Raw genomic sequence first — 20,589 nt, 5'->3', positions numbered from 1 at the left:
GGATGTAGTCTACCTGGACTTCAGCAAAGCCTTTGACACTGTCTGCCACAATAAGCTCCTGGCACAGCTGGCAGCTCATGGCTTGGACAAATACACTTTGACATGGGTCAAGAACTGGCTGGATGGCAGAGCCCAGAGAGTGGTGGTGAATGGTGCCACATCCAGTTGGCAGCTGTCACTGGTGGTGTTCCCCAAGGATCAGTGCTGGGCCCAGTCCTGTTCAGTATCTTTATTGATGATCTGAAGAAGGGGATTGAGTCCAGCATCAGTAAGTTTGCAGATGACACCAAGTTAGGTGCAGGTGTCAATCTGTTGGAGAGGAGGGCAGGAGAGCCCTGCAGAGGGACCTGGACAGCCTGGATGAGTGGACAGAGGCCAACAGGATGAGATTTAACAAGGCCAAGTGCAGGGTTCTACATTTTGGCCACAATGACCCCAAGCAGCACTACAAGCTGGGGACAGAGTGGCTGAGAGCAGCCGGGCAGAAAGGAACCTGGGGGTGCTGGTAGAGAGTAGCTGAAGATGAGGCAGCAGTGTGCCCAGGTGGCCAAGAGAGCCAATGGCATCCTGGCCTATTATCAGGAACAGTGTGGCCAGCAGGACAAAGGAGGTTATTCTGCCCCTGTACTCAGCACTGTTTGGGCCACACCTTGAGTACTGTGTCCATTTTGGGCCTGCCAATTCAAGAGAGATGTTGAGATACTGAGACATGTCCACTGGAGGGCGACAAAGCTGGTGAGGGGCCTGGGGCACAGCCCTGTGAGGAGAGGCTGAGGGAGCTGGGGGTGTGCAGTCTGCAGAAGAGGAGGCTCAGGGCAGAGCTCATTGCTGTCTGCAGCCACCTGAAGGGAGGTTGTAGCCAGGTGAGGTTGGGCTCTGCTCCCAGGCAACCAGCAACAGAGTGAAGGGACACAGTCTCAAGCTGTGCTATGGGAAGGGACAGGCTGGATGTTAGGAGGAAGTTGTTGCCAGAGAGAGTGATTGGCATTGGAATGGGCTGCCCAGGGAGGTGGTGGAGGCACCGTCCCTGGAGGTGTTCAAGAAAAGCCTGGATGAGGCACTTAGTGCCATGGTCTAGTTGACTGGATAGGGCTGGGTGCTAGGTTGGACTGGATGAGCTTGGAGCTCTCTTCCAACCTGCTTGATTGTGTGGTTTTAAGAGGCACTGGTGGAAGCTGAGGCCTAGGAAGTTCCATGGAACTGGAGGAGGAATTTCCTCCCTGTGAGGGTGACAGAACCCCGGAACAGGCTGCCCAGGGGGGCTGTGGAGCCTCCCTCTCTGGAGGTAGTCAAAACCCACTGCAGTAGTTGGAGGGGCTCACAGGCTCTCTTAACAACACCAGAGACCCAGACGGAGCAGGTATTGCAGCTTCTGGTCTGTGGGGGGGAGCAGGCAGGCAGCTGTGAGCTGCCTCACGCGGCCTGCTGAGGCCTTGCAGGCCCGAGCTGGGCAGGGCAGCTCCGGCCTACTCTCAGGCCTGCTGAGGGTGGAGGACTTCGGCTGGTTTTAGTCTGATGGACTTGGCTTAGCTTGTGAATGTGTTCATTCTACCTGATAGCTTTTTGCATATATGCACTGGTCAAAAGAATCTCTCTTTAGACTTCTGATCTCTGTGCACTGTCTTCATTCTGAGCTCTTCCAAAGGAGCAGGAGTCACTTCTGTCCTCCAGTCCTGGGTGCCTCATGGCCTCAAACTGCTACACCCACCTGGATGTGTTCCTGTGTGATCTGCTCTAGGTGATCCTGCTCTGGCAGGGCTGTTGGACTGGATGAGCTTTGGAGGTCCCTTCTAGCCCCTGACATTCTGTGATTCTGTGAAAGTGGAGTTCTGGGTTAAACCTGAGATGGGACAACAATGGAAAAGGGAAGAAAGCAGAGAATGTTCTGCTTTCCATTCCAGTAGCTCACAAGGACTCTGAACTTCTCTACTTGCTGTGATGCAGAAGCTGACAGATGCCTGTGGCTGGGGTTTTTTCAGCTCACTAAGGCAGAGTCAGCACCCACCAACACACCTGTCTCTCTTTGGTTTGGGTTTGTTTTGATCACTAGTAGCACACAGTGATCTGAGTCATTGTCTAGCAGAGCTGATGAGCTATGTTATAGCCTAGCAGAACTATCTGCTGTGCTTTACAGAGTGCTGTTTCCACAGAATCACAGAAACATCCAGGCTGGAAAAGACTGTCAGAATCCCAAGTCTACCCTATTCTACGAGATTCACCTTAAACCATATCCCTAAGCACCATATCCAAACGACCCTTAAACATGTTCAGGCTCAACCACCTCCCTGAGCAGCTCATTCCAGTGCTCATTCCACTTGCAGGTGCACGAGAAGTGATGCTTCCTTTCCTGTGCTCAGTATGACTGGCACAGCCAGCTGAGAGTATCTTCCTTCATCCTGCAGAATACAGCCCCATGCTCTGCTGCCAACCAGATACTCCTGGCCAGTTGTGTCAGGGAATCAAACCTGCCTTGTTGTAAAGGTTTGTGCCTCTGACCTAGGCTCGTTGTGCTGTTGATGGAGAAGAATTTTTTTCCTGTAATAGATGCTCTCTGGTGTGAATTTTCTCAGCCATGAGGCCTCAGCTGGAATACTTCATTCAGTTCTGAGTTTCCCGGTTCAAGAGGATAAGAAAGCTCTGCAGAGAGCACCCAGCAGAGTCACTAAAATGCTGAGGAGACTGGAACCTTACAAGGAAGGACTACCTGGGGCTATTTAGACTAGAGAAGAGGAGCCTGAGAGGGGATCTCATTAATGCTGCTTGATATCTAAAGGGTGAGTGTCAAGTCAGACTCTTCAGTGGTGTCTGGTGACAGAATACAAAGCAATGGTCACAAAACAGAGCACGGGAGGTTCCATGTAAACACAAGGAACAAATTCTTCACTGGGACAGGCTGCCCAGAGAGATCGTGGAGTGTCTGTCCCTGGGAGTATTCCAAACCCACCTTGATGTGTTCCTGCATGATTTACTCTAGGTGATCCTGCTCTAGCAGGGGAGTTGAACTAGGTCTTCATAGGTCCCTTCTGACCCCTGCCTTTCTGTGATTCCATGTGTGAAACTGCTTTCTGTGAAAGCAGTTCAGGTGTCTCTGGGCTGTGCATTGCCCCATCTTCTCTGAAGAAGGTTCTAGTTGATCAGAAGGTGAGCAGAATTATGGTCTGGACCTCTTCTGGGAGAATCTGAGCATGACAGTTTTCTTGTTCCCCTATGCCCCCCCCCCCCCCCCCCCCCCCCTCCTTATTGTCCTCTCCACAGCATTCAAGTCATAGAATGGATAGGGGTTGGAAGGCACCTCTGGGGGTTGAGTCCAACCCCTCTGCCACAGCAGGATCACATAGGGCAGATCACACAGGAATATGTCCAGGTGGGTTTTGAATGCCTCCAGAGAAGGAGGCACCACAAGTTCTCTGGGTACCTTCACAGTAAAGGTTTTCCTCATGTTGAGGTGGAAGTACCTATGTTCCAGTTTGTATCCATTGTCCCTTGTCCTGTGGCAGGATGACACTGAAGAGACCCTGACCCCTTCTTGACACCCACCCCTCAGACATTCACAGGATCCTCTCACTCTTCTCTTTTCCAGGCTGAATAGCCCCAGGTCTCTCAGCCTTTCCTCTTAAGACCCTTCCAGACCTTTCATCATCCTTGTAACCCTCTGTTGGACTCTCTTCAGTAGATCTCTGTCCCTTTTGAACTGGGGAGTCAGCTGGGGTCTCACTAGGTCAGAGTAGAGGGTGAAGAGGAGCTGCCTTGACTTGCTGGCCACACTTTTTTCTTGATACACCCCAGGATACCATCAGCCTTCTTGTCCACACGGACACTTTGCTGTCCTATAGACAACTTAGTTGTTTTGTCACCCCAGTAGGGAGAGCTTCCTTGCATCAACCCTAGCTAGGTTAAGCTCTGCCTCTGGGATTTTTTTAAAGTCATTTTCTAACCTTTCTGTTTGACTCTGATGACAACCTTCTGTAGCTTTTATTCCCCCTAGGATGTGGTTCAGGAGAAGGATGAATTTGCCTCTGAGCTGGCATATTCTGACTTTTCAGTACCTTTCAGAGATGACACAGGGAGTCCCTTGCCAAAACACAATCATGCAGAAAATGCAAAATGGAGATCACCACATAGATGATTTTGTAATGTGGTCAGATGAGAGCAGCTGGCATAGAAGCCAGAAACTGAGCAGTCAGTGCAACAAACTCTAGATTGTTGCAATTTGATTCAGGCGAGGGAATTGTGTTATTTTTTGGCCGTGGCCTTGATGCTCTGTTTGGAAATGTATGATGCCATTGTATCAAGCAAATCATAGCAAAAGGCTGCTTGTGTTTATGTTGGCTAAAGGTTTAACCAAGTGTACATGGCAAGCTTAATTTATTGCTGCTTTAACTTCGTTTAGTCACTGAAGGGCTTTATTTATGCTGGTAAATTCAATTAGTGGCTAACAGTGACAACACAGCCAAAGAAATGGCAAGAGTCATTATCACTAAATCACTTTGTTGCTGAGTTCCCTTAATTAAGCAGGGGTGGGGGTGGGGGGAAATTGAATCCCTGGACATTCAATAGAGAATAGGGTGGTAAAAGAGTGATTAATTGAGATATCAGTTGCTTTCCTTTAGAAAACTAGACTCCTGTAACCCACTACTGCAAAATAAGTGGAAGTAAAACTCAGGCGGCGTCTGAACTGCAGAATTAATTGGAGGCATATTAAAAAAGTTTTATGGATTCTCTATAAAGTAAAATAAATAGCAGGAAAGTGAGACTCTTTATGCAAACATTTTTCATTACAGTATGTGTCAGTCCCTTAGTGAGAGCTCATTAACTTTTTAAAAATTACCTTTAATGGGCTACTCATTATCATCACCATCAAATGCTTCACTTGTCCGACATTCTAGCGTTTAGAAGAGATTAAAGGCAAAATTACCCTCTGGATACAGGGCATATTCAGCTACACAGGAGGGTGGGGGGAGGAAATAATTCTGTAAAGTCATGGCTTATAAACAGTGAAAATTAGGAACGTTGAAAGCAGCCTGTTCTTAAAAGCTTGGGCGCAGTTAAAAGATGAGAACTCTCTAACCTTTCTAGTTTTGAAGTCCCTTATTGGAAAGATACTTGGTTATATGCAGTTGTGAAACAGGCACCCTGAAACCTGGTCTCTAAGGCTGTTGTTTAGGAGGCTTGAACAAGTTACTGCTTCCTTTGAGTGAAGTAGAATTTGAAGGTAATGAAATCTCCTCTACAAAGCTTTACATGAAAGCTGCTTCAAGAGGGAGCACTTTCATTCTTACCCTGTGGGATATAAAAACCACTCTGAGCAGGAGCAAAGCCAGCACTGGGTACTAACATTTTTATCTTTTTTAATACAAACATTTTGGGCTTATTTAAACTGGTTGAAGCTTCTCAGCTTCAGTGGAAGTACACTTACTTACACCAGCAGGGAAGTTGGCAGCCACTCTGGTTTGTTTTTTTTTTTGACCTGAGGATGGAGATTGGGAAGAGTGGAAACTCAAATGTTGATTAAGAGTTTGGACATGTTTGGATTTATTGGTGACTGCAATACTGGGATGTGCTGCTGTGATGAATGGCAAAGGTCACCAAGGTTGCAGTAGCAAGGTAACTCCCAAAGCATGGCTATCATGGTAACCTGCTCCTCTGAGGAGGAAAGCAATGTGGATAGAAGTTTAGACTTGGTCTTAAAAGCCTTCTCACAGCCTTAATGGTTCTATGTAACAAGGCTTCAGCTGGATGAACTCTAATGGTGCTAGCTGATTCATGCCAGACATGGGTTTGGACTTGCCTTTCCTTACTCTGGGTGATCTGAATAAAGCAGCAGTTTGCTTGCATCTCCAATATTCAAAGGTGGCCTTGGATTGTGGTGCCAAGGAGGCTGAAGACATGGCACCACCCTTAAGTAGATGAGGCTCTTGGGTTTAAGCATGCTATAGTGCCTTGCTGACTCTACCTGGTTGTGGTGAGATGTTCTAGGAGTGCTGCTTCTGCCAGTAAAAAGATCCCAGAACTGTTAAAATGCTTCACCTCTGCACCTTTTCATCTGTTTCTTCCAAACACTTTGAGTTTATTTTTCAGGGCTATTGAGCTGTGAGTTATGGTGCTGTATAATCAGCCTCTTGCCTTTAACTGGAATAAATTCTCCCTGGTGAGCTGGGGTTTGGTTAGAGTCCTGTCTCAACAGTCCTTTGTTTAAAGGTGTTCTGAAATTGTCGAGCCTACTCACAATGCTCTTTTTTATCTTTTCAGGTGAGAAGATTCTCCAGAGGTTTCTTTTCTGGCATTGTATGTCTGGTGCAGGAGATAGCTGAAGATGGTTGAGAAGCTGCAGGCATCCTGATTCTGTGATGCAAAATAAAAGAAGTTTTAGGACATTTCAGAAGATGGAGCTGGAATGTTCCCCAGATATCCCTGAGATTGTGCCTGGTAAGTTTTAATAATCTGAGACTATATGAAGCTTGCTGCAAAGAGTAAGATACATATCCTTCTTCTTTCTCATATTTCAACCTTTGAGTTGGTGCATTGCATACACCTCAGGAGATCCTCATGGCATCCAGATGCTCTGAAGAATAGCATAATCAAATCAAAGCTTTTTGACTGAAATGGTGCTTTCATCGAGAGGAAAGCCCAAGGATGACCTAGACTTGCTCGGTGTGTACCCAAGCTGATGCAAATACATTTCTTCAAATGAAAGAAACCAAACCAACAAACCCATTCCTGTTTGCTTGGTGTGCAAGTCTGCCAAGTGAGCATCCTGCCATGAGCATCAGAATACCTCTTTCTGGTCTTGGGCAATATAGGACTCTGCTCTTGTGAAGTCTTGGGAGGGCAAAATACATTTCTACATAGTTCTCTTTCTTTGCAGATGGAAACTGAAATATCTGTTTCACATGGAAACATTTTTGTTACCTTTGAACCGAATCAATGTTCTGTCTCTAGTCTGATTTTATTCCTAAGCAGCTGTAGTGTCTGGATATGGCTCTTTTGTGAGCTAGATTTGGGGTGAGGTGATATCTACTGCTGAGTTGACACGGTGCCTTATGGGAACAATAAAACTGTGCCTTGTGGTTGGACTTGATCTTGAAGGTCTTTTACAACAGAAATGATTCAGTTATTCTCTCAGGGGAGGTTGCTGCATGTTGACTAGGAAAGGGTGAACTTCCTTGGTCCATTTGGCAGTTTGCACTTGGAAGAGCTATGGGGATGAGGTGCCCACTCTGTGGTCCTGTCATGGTGTCAGTGATCCTGAGAGCAGCTCTGGCTTGCTTGAATGCTGGCAGAGGAGAGCCATAGCAGCTGGGCACTGGCCTTTCTCTGGGACTGGTGCAGGTCATGTTATTCCTGGGCACAATTTGGACTCCTGAGTTGAGCTGCTTTGAAAGTTGATTCAAGTAGATCTACCTGGGCTGCAATAACTCTAGTTCAGAAATACACAGGAAACAGCTAAAGCTGCCTTATTGTTACCAGAGGTTTGACTGACAAAGGTTTGGTGATAGCTTCCAAGTTCTCTCACTTCTCTTTTGGGGTACCAGTGGTGCAGCTACTGTTTATTGTTACCCTCTGTTCTATATGCAAGTGCCAATAAAATCAAATGCAGCAGACAGAGCTCTGGAGGGTTCTGCAGCCATCGTTTGCTACAAGCCCACTGTTTGGTGATACACAGGCCAGCTGTGTGACTTTGGAGCAGCAGAGAAACATGGATTTTTTATCATGCTGGTGCATTCTCTTGTTGCTACATCTTTGCTGCACTTGGAAATGAAGACAGTGTAATTACCTAATGATTATCTTGTCAGCTTGTAGCAGAATGCAAAATTCAGATTGAGGCAGGGCATGAGAGTACATTTAAACATTGGGCTCTTGTCATATGGCATTTTCCACGCTAATCTTGGCTCTGTAGTCACAGAATCACAGAATGGTAGGGGCTGGAATGGACCTCTGAGGATCATCTAGGCCAGCTTGCCTGTTAGAGCAGCACTACCCAGAGTAAAGCACACAGGAACATGCCCAAGCAGACTTGGAATGCCTCTTGAGAAGGAGACACCACAACTCCTCTGGGCAGCCTGTCCCAGTGCTCTGCCGCCCTCATGTTTACATGGGGAAGAGAAGACTCTGGGGAGACCCAGCAGTGGCCTTCTAGTAGCTAAGGGGAGCCTACAAAAAGGATGGTGATAGATTGTTTCCAAAGGCCTGCAGTGAAAGGATGAGGGCTAGTGGTTTCAAACTAGAGAAGAGGAGATTTAGATTATATGTTAGGAACAAGTTCTGCACTAGGAGGTTGGTGAAGAGCACTGTAACAGGTTGCCTGGGAAGGTAGCTGAGCCCCCATCTCTAGAGATATTGAAGGTGAGGCTCAACAGGTCTCTGAGCAATCTGATCTAGTGGAGGATGTTCCTGCTGACTGGAAGGGTTGAACTTTTAGAGGTTCCTTCCAACCCAAACCATCCTATGATTCTGTAAGGGTGGTAAATACAGTTTCCACTGACTGGGGGAAAAAAATCACACAGTTGTGTGGTGAACAGAAATGCTACAGTGTCCTTCACACAATCCAGGCCAGGGCTAGAGTTCAGAAGGAATGAAGGGAGCCCAAGGAAAAGCAGAGAGCAGCAGCACACAACTACACCTTCCCACACTGCCCATTGCCTCACCAAAGGGGTTCAGAAGATTACTGTCACTGCGGGAGGTACTGGTAAACTCATGAGTCAGAGAGCTGCAGAGCTTTGTCCAGACCTAAAATGGATCGTGGGAAGTGTTCCCTTGCTACAGCACAGGTGTTTCCTAATCTGGGAAGCAAAATGGTTCATGACATGGATCAGCTATTCAGGACCTAGTGTCACATTTTGAATAACATTAACTGAGCCTTCTCTTTCCCCCTGCATCTGCAGTTCCTTAACTTGCAGCTCATCTCTGAAGGGCTTTCTTTGTTCTCCTCTGTCTCTCCTCTTTTGGAGAATAATCCCTACCTGTAGGGTGGCAGCAAGGTGAAATTTTCAAACCTTTTTGACACTTTGCTAGATCAACCATCCTGCTGGCCTTCCAGCCTACTGGCCTTCTAGCTTTATCTTCATGGCTAACATCGCACCTGTCTTCTGGCATGCTCCCCTAGCATGATACATGTGGGTCATTGCTAGATCAGTAGGACTTCCTACCAGCTCAGAGCAAGAGGGCGTTAGTAGCTATGAACAGCTGTGGGAGCTTTCAGACAGTGAACTGCCTGAAGGCCACAGTCCCTCAAAGATGTCCCTTCTCTGGTGTGGTGCATGCATGGACCACAGTGCCTTAGGGGCATCTCTTAGGCATGGAATGCCTCCTTCCATGAATAAATCTCCCCCTGTACATCATTACTTTTGTCTCTTCCCTCCATTCATCTCCTGTACCACCTCCCCATGAGTCTCTTTCCCTTTATGCTGGCTGTTGTTTCTTAGATATCTCTGTGATGGGACACTGAACTTCAGAGCCACCTGCACAGGGCAGTTTAAGGCCATCTCCCACAGTGGCCCCTGGATGCTGAAGCTGGAATATTCATGCATGAGTCACTGCATGCTCATCTCGAGTACCCTGTGCAGTCATGCATGAAATAGTCAGGTTCTCCTGCATGACCATGTGTGTCCTGGTTGTGCAGTCGTGTCTGAGCTGATGGGGCATCTGCAGCCCATTGGATACCTATGTGTGAGCTAACTGGGTGCTCAGGAATTAATTAATTGTGTCCCTTTGCAGGGGCTAATTGGAAAATCAAGTGTAAGTTCTCAGGACACTCATGCATGAACTGGGCACTCATGCACAGACTACTTGGGCTGTCTGACATAAATGAATTAGGCACTTAGGTGTGAACTAATTGTGCACCCACGTTTGAATTCATTGGACACTCAAGGGTGAACTGATTGGGCCCTCATGCATGAACTGATGAGCCATTGGGTGTGAATTATTTGTGTGCTCATGCATAGACTGATTGGGCACTCATGCACAAACTTATTGGGTGCTCATGCATGAACTTACTGAACATCCAAATGTGAATGAGGTGGGTGTCCCCAGGGACCTCCTTGGACACTCATGCATGCATGCAGAAAGCCCTGCAGCTTATGCCTGGAGAGGCATAGGAATTCAGGCTGGTAGAATGTTAACCCTGCAGTCTGATCCATAGGGATCAGAGGGTTAGAGTTTGTGGAAAGTGCACGTAGTCAAGATTGGGTAAGACTGACTTCAGTGTTTTAGTCATAGAATGGTAGGGGTTGAAAGGGACCTCTGGGGGTCTAGTGCAACCCATCCTGGTAGAGCAGGATCACCTGGAGTAAATTGCACAGGAACAAGTCTATGTGGATGTGGAGTGCCTCCAGAGGAGACTCCACAAGCTCTCTGGGCAGCCTACTCCAGTGCTCTGCCACCCTCACAGTGAAGTGTTTTTTCCCTTAGGTTTGTGTGGCACCTGCTGTGTTCCAGCTTTTGTCCATTGCCCCCTGTCACTGGGCACCACTTAGAAGAGTCTGGCTCCATCTTCCTAACACTCAACCTTTAATGACATTAGCATTAATGACATCCCCTTTCAGTCATCTCCAGACTGAGCAGCTCCAGGTCTCTCAGGCAGATGTTCCAGTTCCATCAGCACCTTTAGTGGCTCTCTGCTGGACTCTCTCTTTGTCCTTCCTGAGCTGGGGAGCCCAGAACTGGATGCGGCATTCTGGATGAGGCTATGCCAGGGCAGCTGTTTAGTTTCCCTTGACCTAGTCCCCCAAGTCAAGGAGTGATGCTTGGAATAAATACAAGTTGAGACTCTGATGATGATAACAACCTCTTTAATCTGTCTGCCTAGGGGACAGCAATAGAAGTTTACTGGGTGCCATGTGCATTTTGTGATATTAAACCCATACAGTCTGGTGCACATATTACTATGATGTTAATCCCTACTCTCTGTTCTGGATTGAAGCATGAAGTTTATAATTTCTGGATATTAGGAGGGTAAGGATGTTGAGAGTAGAGTTTGAAATATGCTTCTAGGGAAACTGCTCTTAAATATGTGTTTTGGAGAGGCAGGGTGTGGGAAGTATTGAGATTAAATTGCAGGGTTTGCCACACCTGTTCATGGGCTCCTAATGAGCTGATGCATGAGTGCCAGTTCAGTCCATGCATGGAATGGGTGCCAGATTAGCTCATGCATGGGTGCTCAATTAGTGCAGACTTAAGTGCTCAAATAGTTCCCACATGAGGGCCCAATTAATTCCTGTTTGAGAGCCTAATTAGTTCTGGATGAGCACCCAATTTACTCATGCATGAATGCTCAATTAGAACATGCATGAGCACCCAGGAGTGCCCAAGTTCACACCTGTGCCACACTGAACACAGGCAGCAGAGCCTGGTGTAGGCAGTGATAGGAACTGCTCTGTGCAGGTAACAGCTGGCTTTAAAGTTGATGTGCTGTCCAAGAATATCAGGCCCTCAAGGACCTTGTAGTGCCCCAGTGCAAGCAGCCTGAGGAAATGCAGGTGGAGACATTAGATGATAGAGAAGATATTCGTGGATGTGGGTGCTCCATACACGAAGGGCTTTTTGCCTTGTAGTGCTGCACTAGTCCAAGTTTGTACAACATGGTGCACATCCCTACTGCCTGGTCCAGAGAGGGAAGAGTGGAGTTTGTGATTGGTGTGTATGAAGATTGTGATCATGGTGAAAGTAGAATTTATGGATTGATGCTGAAACTGTTCCTGTGTTGCTGTTTCCACAGAGGTGGAGGCTGGAACTCATTGGGCATAGACTGTAGGGTTTGCTTGCTGCATTCACATGTGAGTGCCCAATGTGTTCATGCATGAGTGTCCCATGAGCTGAGGCTTGAATGCCCAGTCTGTTCACCCTAAGGACACAATTAGTTGATACTTGACTGCCCAGTTACTTCTTGCATGGGTGCCCCATGTACTTGTGCATGAGAAGGCAATGGCTTCAGGCTGGCATGCCTGATGGATTTACTCACTGATGTCCAGCTCAGCTATGCATGAGCTCAGAAAAGTGCCACTGCTAGGACCCCCAAAACTGTAGAGAGATGTGGAGGCACTGTCCCTGGGGGTCTTCAAGAAAAGACTGGATGAGGCACTTAGTGCCGTGGTCTAGTTGATTGGATAGGGCTGGGTGCTAGGTTGGACTGGATGATCTTGGAGGTCTCTTCCAACCTGGTTGATTCTATGATTCTTAAAGATGAACCCCTCTGGGCAAATCAATCCAAGGCGAAAAACAGTTCTTTGGTTCAGAGGGAAGAGTAGTGGAAACCAGTTCTCAATCAACACTTTCCTATCATTAGCACAACTTCAACTTGGGTCCTTCTTCAGGGTCCAGGAAAAGCCACGTGTGCAATGCTGGCTTTCTCTACTCAGAGTTCTAGCTAATTCAGTCTTTCTGTTGCCATATGGGGATGTCCTGATTTTGCTGGAACAGAATTCCAGGCCACCCATGGGCTGCAGGTCACCAGCGGTCCTGAGTCAACCAGCATGGCTGACCTGAGTTTGTTACAGGTGTATCTCAGACCATGAGCATCCCAGTCAGTGTGAAGTCTACAACTACCTGAAGGGAGGCTGTAGTCAGGTGGGGGTTGGTCTCTTCTGCTAGGCAACCAGCAACAGAACAAGGGGACACAGTCTCAAGTTGAGCCAGGGGAAGTACAGGCTGGATGTTAGGAGGAAGTTCTTGCCAGAGAGAGTGATTGGCATTGGAATGGGCTGCCCAGGGAGGTGGTGGAGGCACCGTCCCTGGAGGTGTTCAAGAAAAGCCTGGATGAGGCATCTAGTGCCATGGTCTAGATGACTAGATAGGGCTGGGGGATAGGTTGGACTGGATGATCTTGGAGGTCTCTTCCAACCTGGTTGATTCTATGATTCTATGAACAAGAGAGAATGGCCTCAAGCTGTGACTGGGAAGGTTTAGACTGGACAGTAGGAGGATTTTTTTCCCAGCAGGAGTGGTCAGTCCTTGGAATGAGCTGCCCAGGGAGGTGGTGGAGTCACTAACCCTGGATGTATTTAAAGAGCATTTGGATGTGGTGCTTGGAACTATGGTTTAGGGTGCACCTTGTAGAGCACAGTTATCAGTTTGACTTAGTGATTATGATGGTGTCTTCCAAGTGGAATTATTCTGTGATTCTGTATCAGTTTTGGGGATGCCTTTTGCAACCACACAAACTGATTTGTTTTAGTGTGGTGTTTTTTTTTTTCTTATCACAGTAGGCTAAGGGGGTGAAAGGAAAGGCAAAAATATCAGACATGCTTGGGCATCTCCTGGTGTGGTTTATTGTTCTGGTTTCTCCACCTCAAAATGAAAGAATGACAAGCTAGGGCTGTTTGGGCTTGAAGATGTGGAGAGCAGATCTCCCTTGGGACCTAAGTGTGAACAATTTCGTACTCTCTGAGTGGTGTCGTCCCTGATTTAGAGCATACTTAGCAGGTGTGACCTGACTGGAATAAGGCAACCTAAGATACGAGTAGAGAGGAGTCAGTCTCTGTGAAAGCAGGTACAAAACAGGTTATTGCACACAGAGCAATGCAGAGGCATTTGCAGGCTCTGCAGCTCTTTTGGAAAGTGTCTCTCTGGTATTGCTTCTATTTCAGTTTAAGCTGGAGGCAAGGGGATGTATTTGTGCACTCATGCTCCTTCCCAAGCAGGAGATCCTTGCTTGTCTTGGGTCTCTCTTAAAACATTTACTTTGGTGATGCAGGTTTAGAGGCAGGGCTGGATCTCATGCTCTGCAGCACTGGAGAACAGGAAGGAAAAGCTCTTACTGATCTCTAGGGATATGAGGACTTAGTGCACTGTTCATGCTGCATCTACTGCACTTTCATGCTGCATCTAGTGCACTGTTCGTGTTGCATCTGGCAGCTAAACAAGAAGCTGCATTAGCAGCATCTTCCCATCACACTGCCAGGGCTGCACTGTAACTTTGGGCACTGAGTTGGTGCCAACATAGCTACGTGAAAGGAAAAGATACTAAATAAGGATGGAGGAGTAAAGAAGCCTGGTTTTCATCGTGATCTGGTAACACCTTTGCTGCCTACTATTAGTGCTGCAACATAGCAGCTGGATGGCAAAGGGGCGTGCTGTCCACACAGTGAACTGAGAGGGCTTAGGATAGTGTGGGAAGGGAAGAGGGAAAAGTCTTATAATTTCAGGTAGTAAACAATTTTGTTGTGTCTCTGACACATTCCTGGAACTGCAAGGCATTTCAAATAGGGCTGTGTAAACTGCTGCAGCCTGAAGACAAGTTGTGCTGCTTTGGTGTGATGGTTGGATATACCTTTGCCAGGAAGTGATGTTCCATTTGGGTCCATAGTTCTCTCTTCTCCTCTCTGACCCCTAAGTTAAACAAGGATGGAGGATATATAGGATTTAGATATCCTCCTCCTGTTGTGTTTGATCTAGTCCCTTTCTCTGCAGGAAATGAGGGTGTAGGTGAGCTGGCTTCTCAACATTAAAATTTGTCACCTATGGTTGCAAATAAATGTCCAAGGATTGAGAACTTACTTTTCTCAACTGACAGGTGGCTTTTGAACCTTGCTGTAATAGGCACTGCTTTTGTCTTCATCATTTTTTTCTTTTGTCTCAGTCTTGACAGAGTTTACAAGGAGCAGCAATGGAGTGGACAACATAGTCCATCAAACCCTCTCTCCTGTCTCACGCTCTTGGCTGTGAATAGCAGTGAGAACTGATGTGGAGCCTGAGGATTTAAAGCTGTCAGGCCCAGGGCACAGCCCTCTTCTAGGAGTTTAGCTGACTGGGTTAAAGTTCAGCTGACAAGAGTCCAAGGCCAGCTCATTCACTGATAAGAACTGCTGTGAGGAAAGCTAGAAGTGATGGCATGCCCCCTCTTCTCTTTTGGGAACAGTTTTAAGCTGGGGCTTTACTGCTGGCCCCCATCCATGCTCCACTGCAGCCTTGCAGCAGCTCTATTTGTGGTGGTTTTGTACAGCCACAGCTCTAACCCAGACCTGGACCTTATGTCAAGCTTCCTGGCTTGACATAAGGACTTGCCTGAGTGATCACTGAACTATGACTGAGCTCTGTCTCTCCTGATCCTGACTTGGACCTGATGATTTCTGTGCTAGCTTTGTGTTGGTGAGGTCAGTGCTGGTGTCTGCCTTATGCCAGTCTGTTCCCAGCTTCCTGTCCTTTCAGCTCTCTCTGCTCCCTGACAGCAAAAGTGAGGGCCAATGGTAAAGCCTCAGCTTAAAAAGAGTTCCCAAGGGAAATGAGGGACAGGTGCTTGCTTCTGGCTTTCATCACAACAGCTCTTGCCAGTGAAAGAGGTGACCTCAGACTCCAGTAAGCTCTTTAGTTTAGCCAACTAAGTCCTATAAGGGGGATGCAGTCTTGGTCCTGAGAAGTATATTGTACTTGGCTGACCACCAGTGCTCCCCTCTGTCTTCATAGAGTCACAGAATGTTAGAGGCTGGAAGGGACCTCCAAAGCTCACCCTGTCCAACAGCACTGCCAGAGCAAGATCACCTAGGGCAGGTCACACAGGACCATGTCCAGGCAGGTTTTGAATATCTCCAGAGAGGAAGACTCCACAACCCTGTTCCAGGGTTCTGTCACCCTCACAGGGAAAAAAATCTTTCTTATGTTACATGGAACTTCCTATGCCTCAGCTTCCACCCAGTGCCCCTTGTCTGTCACTGGGCATCACCCAGCAGAGCCTGGCTCCAGCCTCCTGACACTCACCCTTTACCTCTTTATAAACATTGATGAGGTCACCTCTCAGTCTCCTCCTCTCCAAGTGCAACAGCTACAGCTCCCTCAGTCTTTCCTCCTTGTAGTAATCAAGAAGGTTTCCCCTCTGCCTCATTTTCTCCAGGCTGAACAACCTCTGTTCTCTCAGGTGTTCTTCACAAGAGCTATTCTCAGGATCTTTCACCGACGTTGTTGCCCTTCTCTGAACTCACTCCAAGACCTCAATGTCTTAGACCTTTTGTGGGGAAGAGTGCAAAGCCAAGTTGAAAGGGGAGAAAGAGAAAACCAGATTTCTTCTCACTCTTGTTGATGGCACATCTACAGTACAGATGAAGAAAGTGCTGTTTTTTCTTCTCTTCCTCCCTCTCCATAACTCCTAATACTGCACCTACTCTAAGTTATGTTCATAAGTGCTATCTTGACAATTGTTTTACCATATCCTAATCACACAGAATTTAGGAAAGATGTTGTAGTGTTTGAATGTGCCCAGAGAAGGGCACCAGGGCTGGTGAGGGTGCTGCAGCACAGCCCTATGAGGGGTGACTGAGGGAGCTGGGGGTGTTCAGCCTGGAGAAGAGGAGGCTCAGGGCAGACCTCACTGCTGTCTACAACTACTTAAAAGGAGGTTGTAGCCAGGTAGAGGTTGGTCTCTTCTTCCGGGCACCCAAGGGCAGAACAAGAGGACGCAGTCTCAAGCTGTGTCAGGGAAGGTTGAGTATGGACATTAGGAAGAAATTCTTCATGGAAAGAGTAATTGCCCCTTGGGATGGTCTGCCCAGAGAGGTGGTGAAGTCACCATCCCTGGAGGTGTTTCAGAGGAGGTTGTATGAGGCACTTAGTGCCATGGTTTAGTTAATTAGAAGGGTTAGATGATAGTATCACAGTATCAACAAGGTTGGAAGAGACCTCATAGATCATCAAGTCCAACCCTTTACCACAATTCTCAAGGCTAGACCACGGCACCAAGTGCCACGTCCAGTCTTGCCTTGAACAGCTCCAAGGACGGCGACTCCACCACCTCCCCGGGCAGCCCATTCCAGTGTCCAATGACTCTCTCAGTGAAGAACTTTCTCCTCACCTCGAGCCTAAATCTCCCCTGACACAGCCTGAGGCTGTGTCCTCTCGTTCTGGTGCTGGCCACCTGAGAGAAGAGAGCAACCTCCTCCTGGCCACAACCACCCTTCGGGGAGTTGTAGACAGCAATAAGGTTACCCCAGAGCCTCCTCTTCTCCAGGCTAAACAATCCCAGCTCCCTCAGCCTCTCCTTGTAGGGCTGTGCTCAAGGCCTCTCCCCAGCCTCGTCGCCCTTCTCTGGACACGCTCAAGCATCTCAGTGTCCTTCCTAAACTGGGGGGCCCAGAACTGAACACAGTACTCAAGGTGAGGTCTAACCAGTGCAGAGTACAGGGGCAGAATGACCTCCCTGCTCCTGCTGACCACACCATTCCTGATACAGGCCAGTATGCCACTGGCTCTCTTGGCCACCTGGGCACACTGCTTGATGATCCTAGAGGTCTTTTCCAACCTCGAATTCTATGATTTTGTAGGGACTGGAATGGGCCTCTGAAGATCATTTAGTGCAAACCTTTCGGCTCGAGTAGGATCACTTAGATCACACAGGAACATGTCCAGGTTGGTGTAGAATGATTCCAGAGATGGAGACTCCACAGCCTCTTTTGGCAGCCTGTCCCAGTGTTGTGCCATTAGTGTACTTACTGATGCTCCACAAGACAAGGACATGACAGCTTTCTCCTGAGACCCTGCTACTGGCATATTTAGGCATTCAGGACAAAATGGTGTTTGAGAGCCCTGTATTAAGGCACAGTTTAAGGTAAATCTCCAAAACCAAAAGGATTGTTGAAATAGCAGTGTGTTCTGGGGGAGAAACAGGGACTAATTTAGAGGTGAATCAGCCTGCTGGAAAGGTTGATGTAGTATGGAGAAGGAGTGAGGATGGGGACATGGTGGTAAGGGTGAATGTGGGGAGTGGGCCTGTCAGGTAGACCTAGTTAAAATAGGTGTGAAATAATTAGTGACAGCAAGAGCAAATTAGTCTGCACTGAGCTCCATATAACCTCCTTGAGAGCAGCACCTGAGCTGGAGAGTGTCTCACCTCACCCAGGTCCCTCTGCACTCCAGATAATGCTGAGGTGAAGAGAATATAAATAGGGTTGGAAAGCAAGGGAAGGAGCCAACACCTTGTCTGCAGAGGAGCTAGGAGCAAAACTGCTGCCATGTCTCTTGAAAGTCATGAAAAGCCCAAGCCTTGGTTTGCTCTCGCAGGCAGAGCTCCTCTGGGCTTTGGGGAGAAAGTGTCTGGAAGGCTCTCAAGGTGCATCTGCAAGGCCAGCCTGGTTGTGCTGAGCATCGAGCTCTGATTAGCACTGTGCGTGGCAGGAATTCTGCATCGCCCCTAAAGCAATAAGAAGTCCTGAAAGGTTTCTGTGGTGTTAATTTTAGTTCATCTGAGATAATCCAAGTAGGGCTTAAATAATACATGAGATTTATGTGTGGTGTATCTCAGCTTTAGTGAAGAGAAATCTGCCTTGTTGACACCAAGCAGCCAAACCAGGAGACAGGACAGAACTAGGTTTTTTGTTGAAGTATTGCTGCCTGTTTCTTCTGGCTTTCATCTCTCCCTCTCTTTCCCACCTCCTTTTTTTTTTTTTTCTTCTTATTTTTTTTGTTGATTGGTGTCACCTCACATGCTTAGGATGTCTGCCTGTCTGCTCAGAGTGTGAACACATTCCTCAGAATGCTGATTTGTTCGTTTCACACCAGTGTCAAAATGACTTATTAAATCCAGCACCTCCAGATACTGGGTGCCTGATGTGTTGCTATCCAAACATTAACTGACAATAAGCATATGCACCTGCTGGGCCCTAGCAAACTCATTTAGCTTGATAAAAATGGCATGGCAATATGCTTTAAATCACTGCCCTTGTCATCATTGTTCCTTACTAGCTGCAGCCCCCTTGCCTGTGCTTAGAGCAGGCGTTAGGATGCTGTTCCTTCTAGCCTTGATTAAGCAGGTTATTTTTTTCCAACTGTAGAAATCTTTCAGCAGTGGCAGTGTCATTTCATCAAGAGATGGATTTTGCTCTTAATTAGCCAATGTGCCACCAGGGATGCTTGAGAGGCATGGGTGTGAAAAAGCCTCCAGCTGAAGATCGTTCTCTGGGATGCAAAAGAAAACCAAAACCATATCAGCGACTTGGGAATAATTGGCAGCTTGGGTGACAGTGAGTTGGCTCTAGCAGTGGCAGTATGCTCCAGTGTAGGATCAGTACCTGCTTCTGTCTAATTTCCAGTTGGTTCACCTCAGACTCAAGAGCAGTTCTGTATGTAACAATGCACAATGGAAGATCCTGGGGGTGGGGAAACCATTCCCCATATTTCTGCTGTCACTGGTGAGCTGCAGAGCTTTCACAAGGCATTGGGAACATAGATTTTGCATTCTCTTCAGCAGAAATACACCTTCAGAGGCTGTCTTTATACAATCAGGCTATCTCACTACAACAGATCAGGGAGTGAAAACATGATCACATCTGTCTTTTAAGCACCTTCCAAAGTGCTTCAAACTGGCCTAATTTTAGGGCATGGAAGGGATTTTGGCCCAGAATAAGAGAAAATAAGTGTTTGGTTGGCTTTGATTTTGTCTCTTGAGAAGACAAGAAGTTCATTGACTCCTGTTTCTAAAGAATGTGATGTTCTTTGCTGGGATACATATGCTATGAGAAGACACTTTCAGAAATGTCTGTCAAAATGCTTATTTCACATTTCTGAGATGACTTCAGAGTAAACTGCTTCAGAGCTTTACCAGAAGTGGTATCTGAAAGAATGATTTAGTCTGACAGGATGCAAATAGGCTGATCTAGAAATAAGAATGTAATCAATAAAATGGTTTAGTGTGATAAAGTTTTCCAAAGGGACAATTAGATCTGTGAGGGGAAACTTTTTCTTAAGGTGTGAGAGTGTAAGAGTCTGTAAATCATGTTGTGCTAGCTAAGACTGCTGTAGCATTGGAAACTAACTGGCTGAAAGGGACCTGGAGGTTGTAATTGATAAGCAATTCAACTGAGCCAGCAGTGTGCCCAGGTGGCAAAGAAAGGGAGGTGGTTAAAAGACAGATGTGATGCTCAGGGACATGGTTAATCATCATAGAATCACAGAACATTAGGGGTTGGAAGAGACATGGAGATCAAGTCCAAACCCCCTGCCAAAGCAGGATCACCTAGGGCAGGTCACATGGGAAAAACATCTAGATAAGCCTTGGAAGTCCCCAAGTCCCTAGAGGAGACTCCACACTTTCTGGGCAGCCTGCTCCAGGCCTCCATCACCTTCACCATAAAGAAGTTCCCCCTCATGTTGAGGTCCTGCATTCCATTTTTCTCCCATTATACTGCACTTTGTAGAGCTAGATAATGTTTTCACTCCATGATCCTGAAAGTCTTTTCCTGTCTGGGATTAAAAATGCTGAGTCCAGGAGGAGCAGGGAGCTGATTGTCCCCTTGGACTCTTCTCTGGTGAGGCTACACCTCTAGTGTTGTGTTCAGTTCTGGATACCTCATTACAGGAGGGATGTGGAGGTGCTGGAACCAGTGCAGAGGAGGGCAATGGAGCTGGGGAAAGGCATGGATGATAAATCTGACTGAAGGAGATGGGTATGGTTAGTGTCAAACAGAGGAGGCTGAGGGGACATGGCTGTCTACAACTACTTTAAAGGAGGTTGTGGAGAGGTTGATGCTGGTCTCTTCTCACAGGTAAATAATGATAGAACAAGAGGGAATGGCCTCAAGCTGTGACTGCGAAGGTTTAGACTGGACAGTAGGAGGAATTTTTTCCCAGCAAGAGTGTTTAGGCCTTGGAATGAGCAGGGAAGTGGTGGAGTCA

General features: G+C 47.2%; 1 long non-coding RNA gene across 3 annotated transcripts in view; it reads left to right on the top strand.

Moving 5' to 3' along the window:
• LOC135177130 (uncharacterized) overlaps nucleotides 1-20,589 on the top strand; it is a 195,915-nt gene that overhangs the window by 18,341 nt on the left and 156,985 nt on the right. For 2 of the 3 annotated variants that reach the window (XR_010302933.1, XR_010302934.1), the window contains exon 2: nucleotides 6,250-6,426. This is a non-coding gene — a long non-coding RNA (uncharacterized LOC135177130). Of the gene's footprint in view, nucleotides 1-6,249; nucleotides 6,427-10,407; nucleotides 10,496-20,589 lie in introns of those variants that run through there. The other variant, XR_010302932.1, reaches the window with a different exon arrangement.

Source organism: Pogoniulus pusillus, chromosome 7 (genome assembly GCF_015220805.1).
Source record: "Pogoniulus pusillus isolate bPogPus1 chromosome 7, bPogPus1.pri, whole genome shotgun sequence".
Classification (NCBI taxonomy): domain Eukaryota; kingdom Metazoa; phylum Chordata; class Aves; order Piciformes; family Lybiidae; genus Pogoniulus; species Pogoniulus pusillus.
The sequence above is the reverse complement of the archived record's forward strand: the minus strand, read 5'-3'. Positions and strand labels throughout refer to the sequence as shown.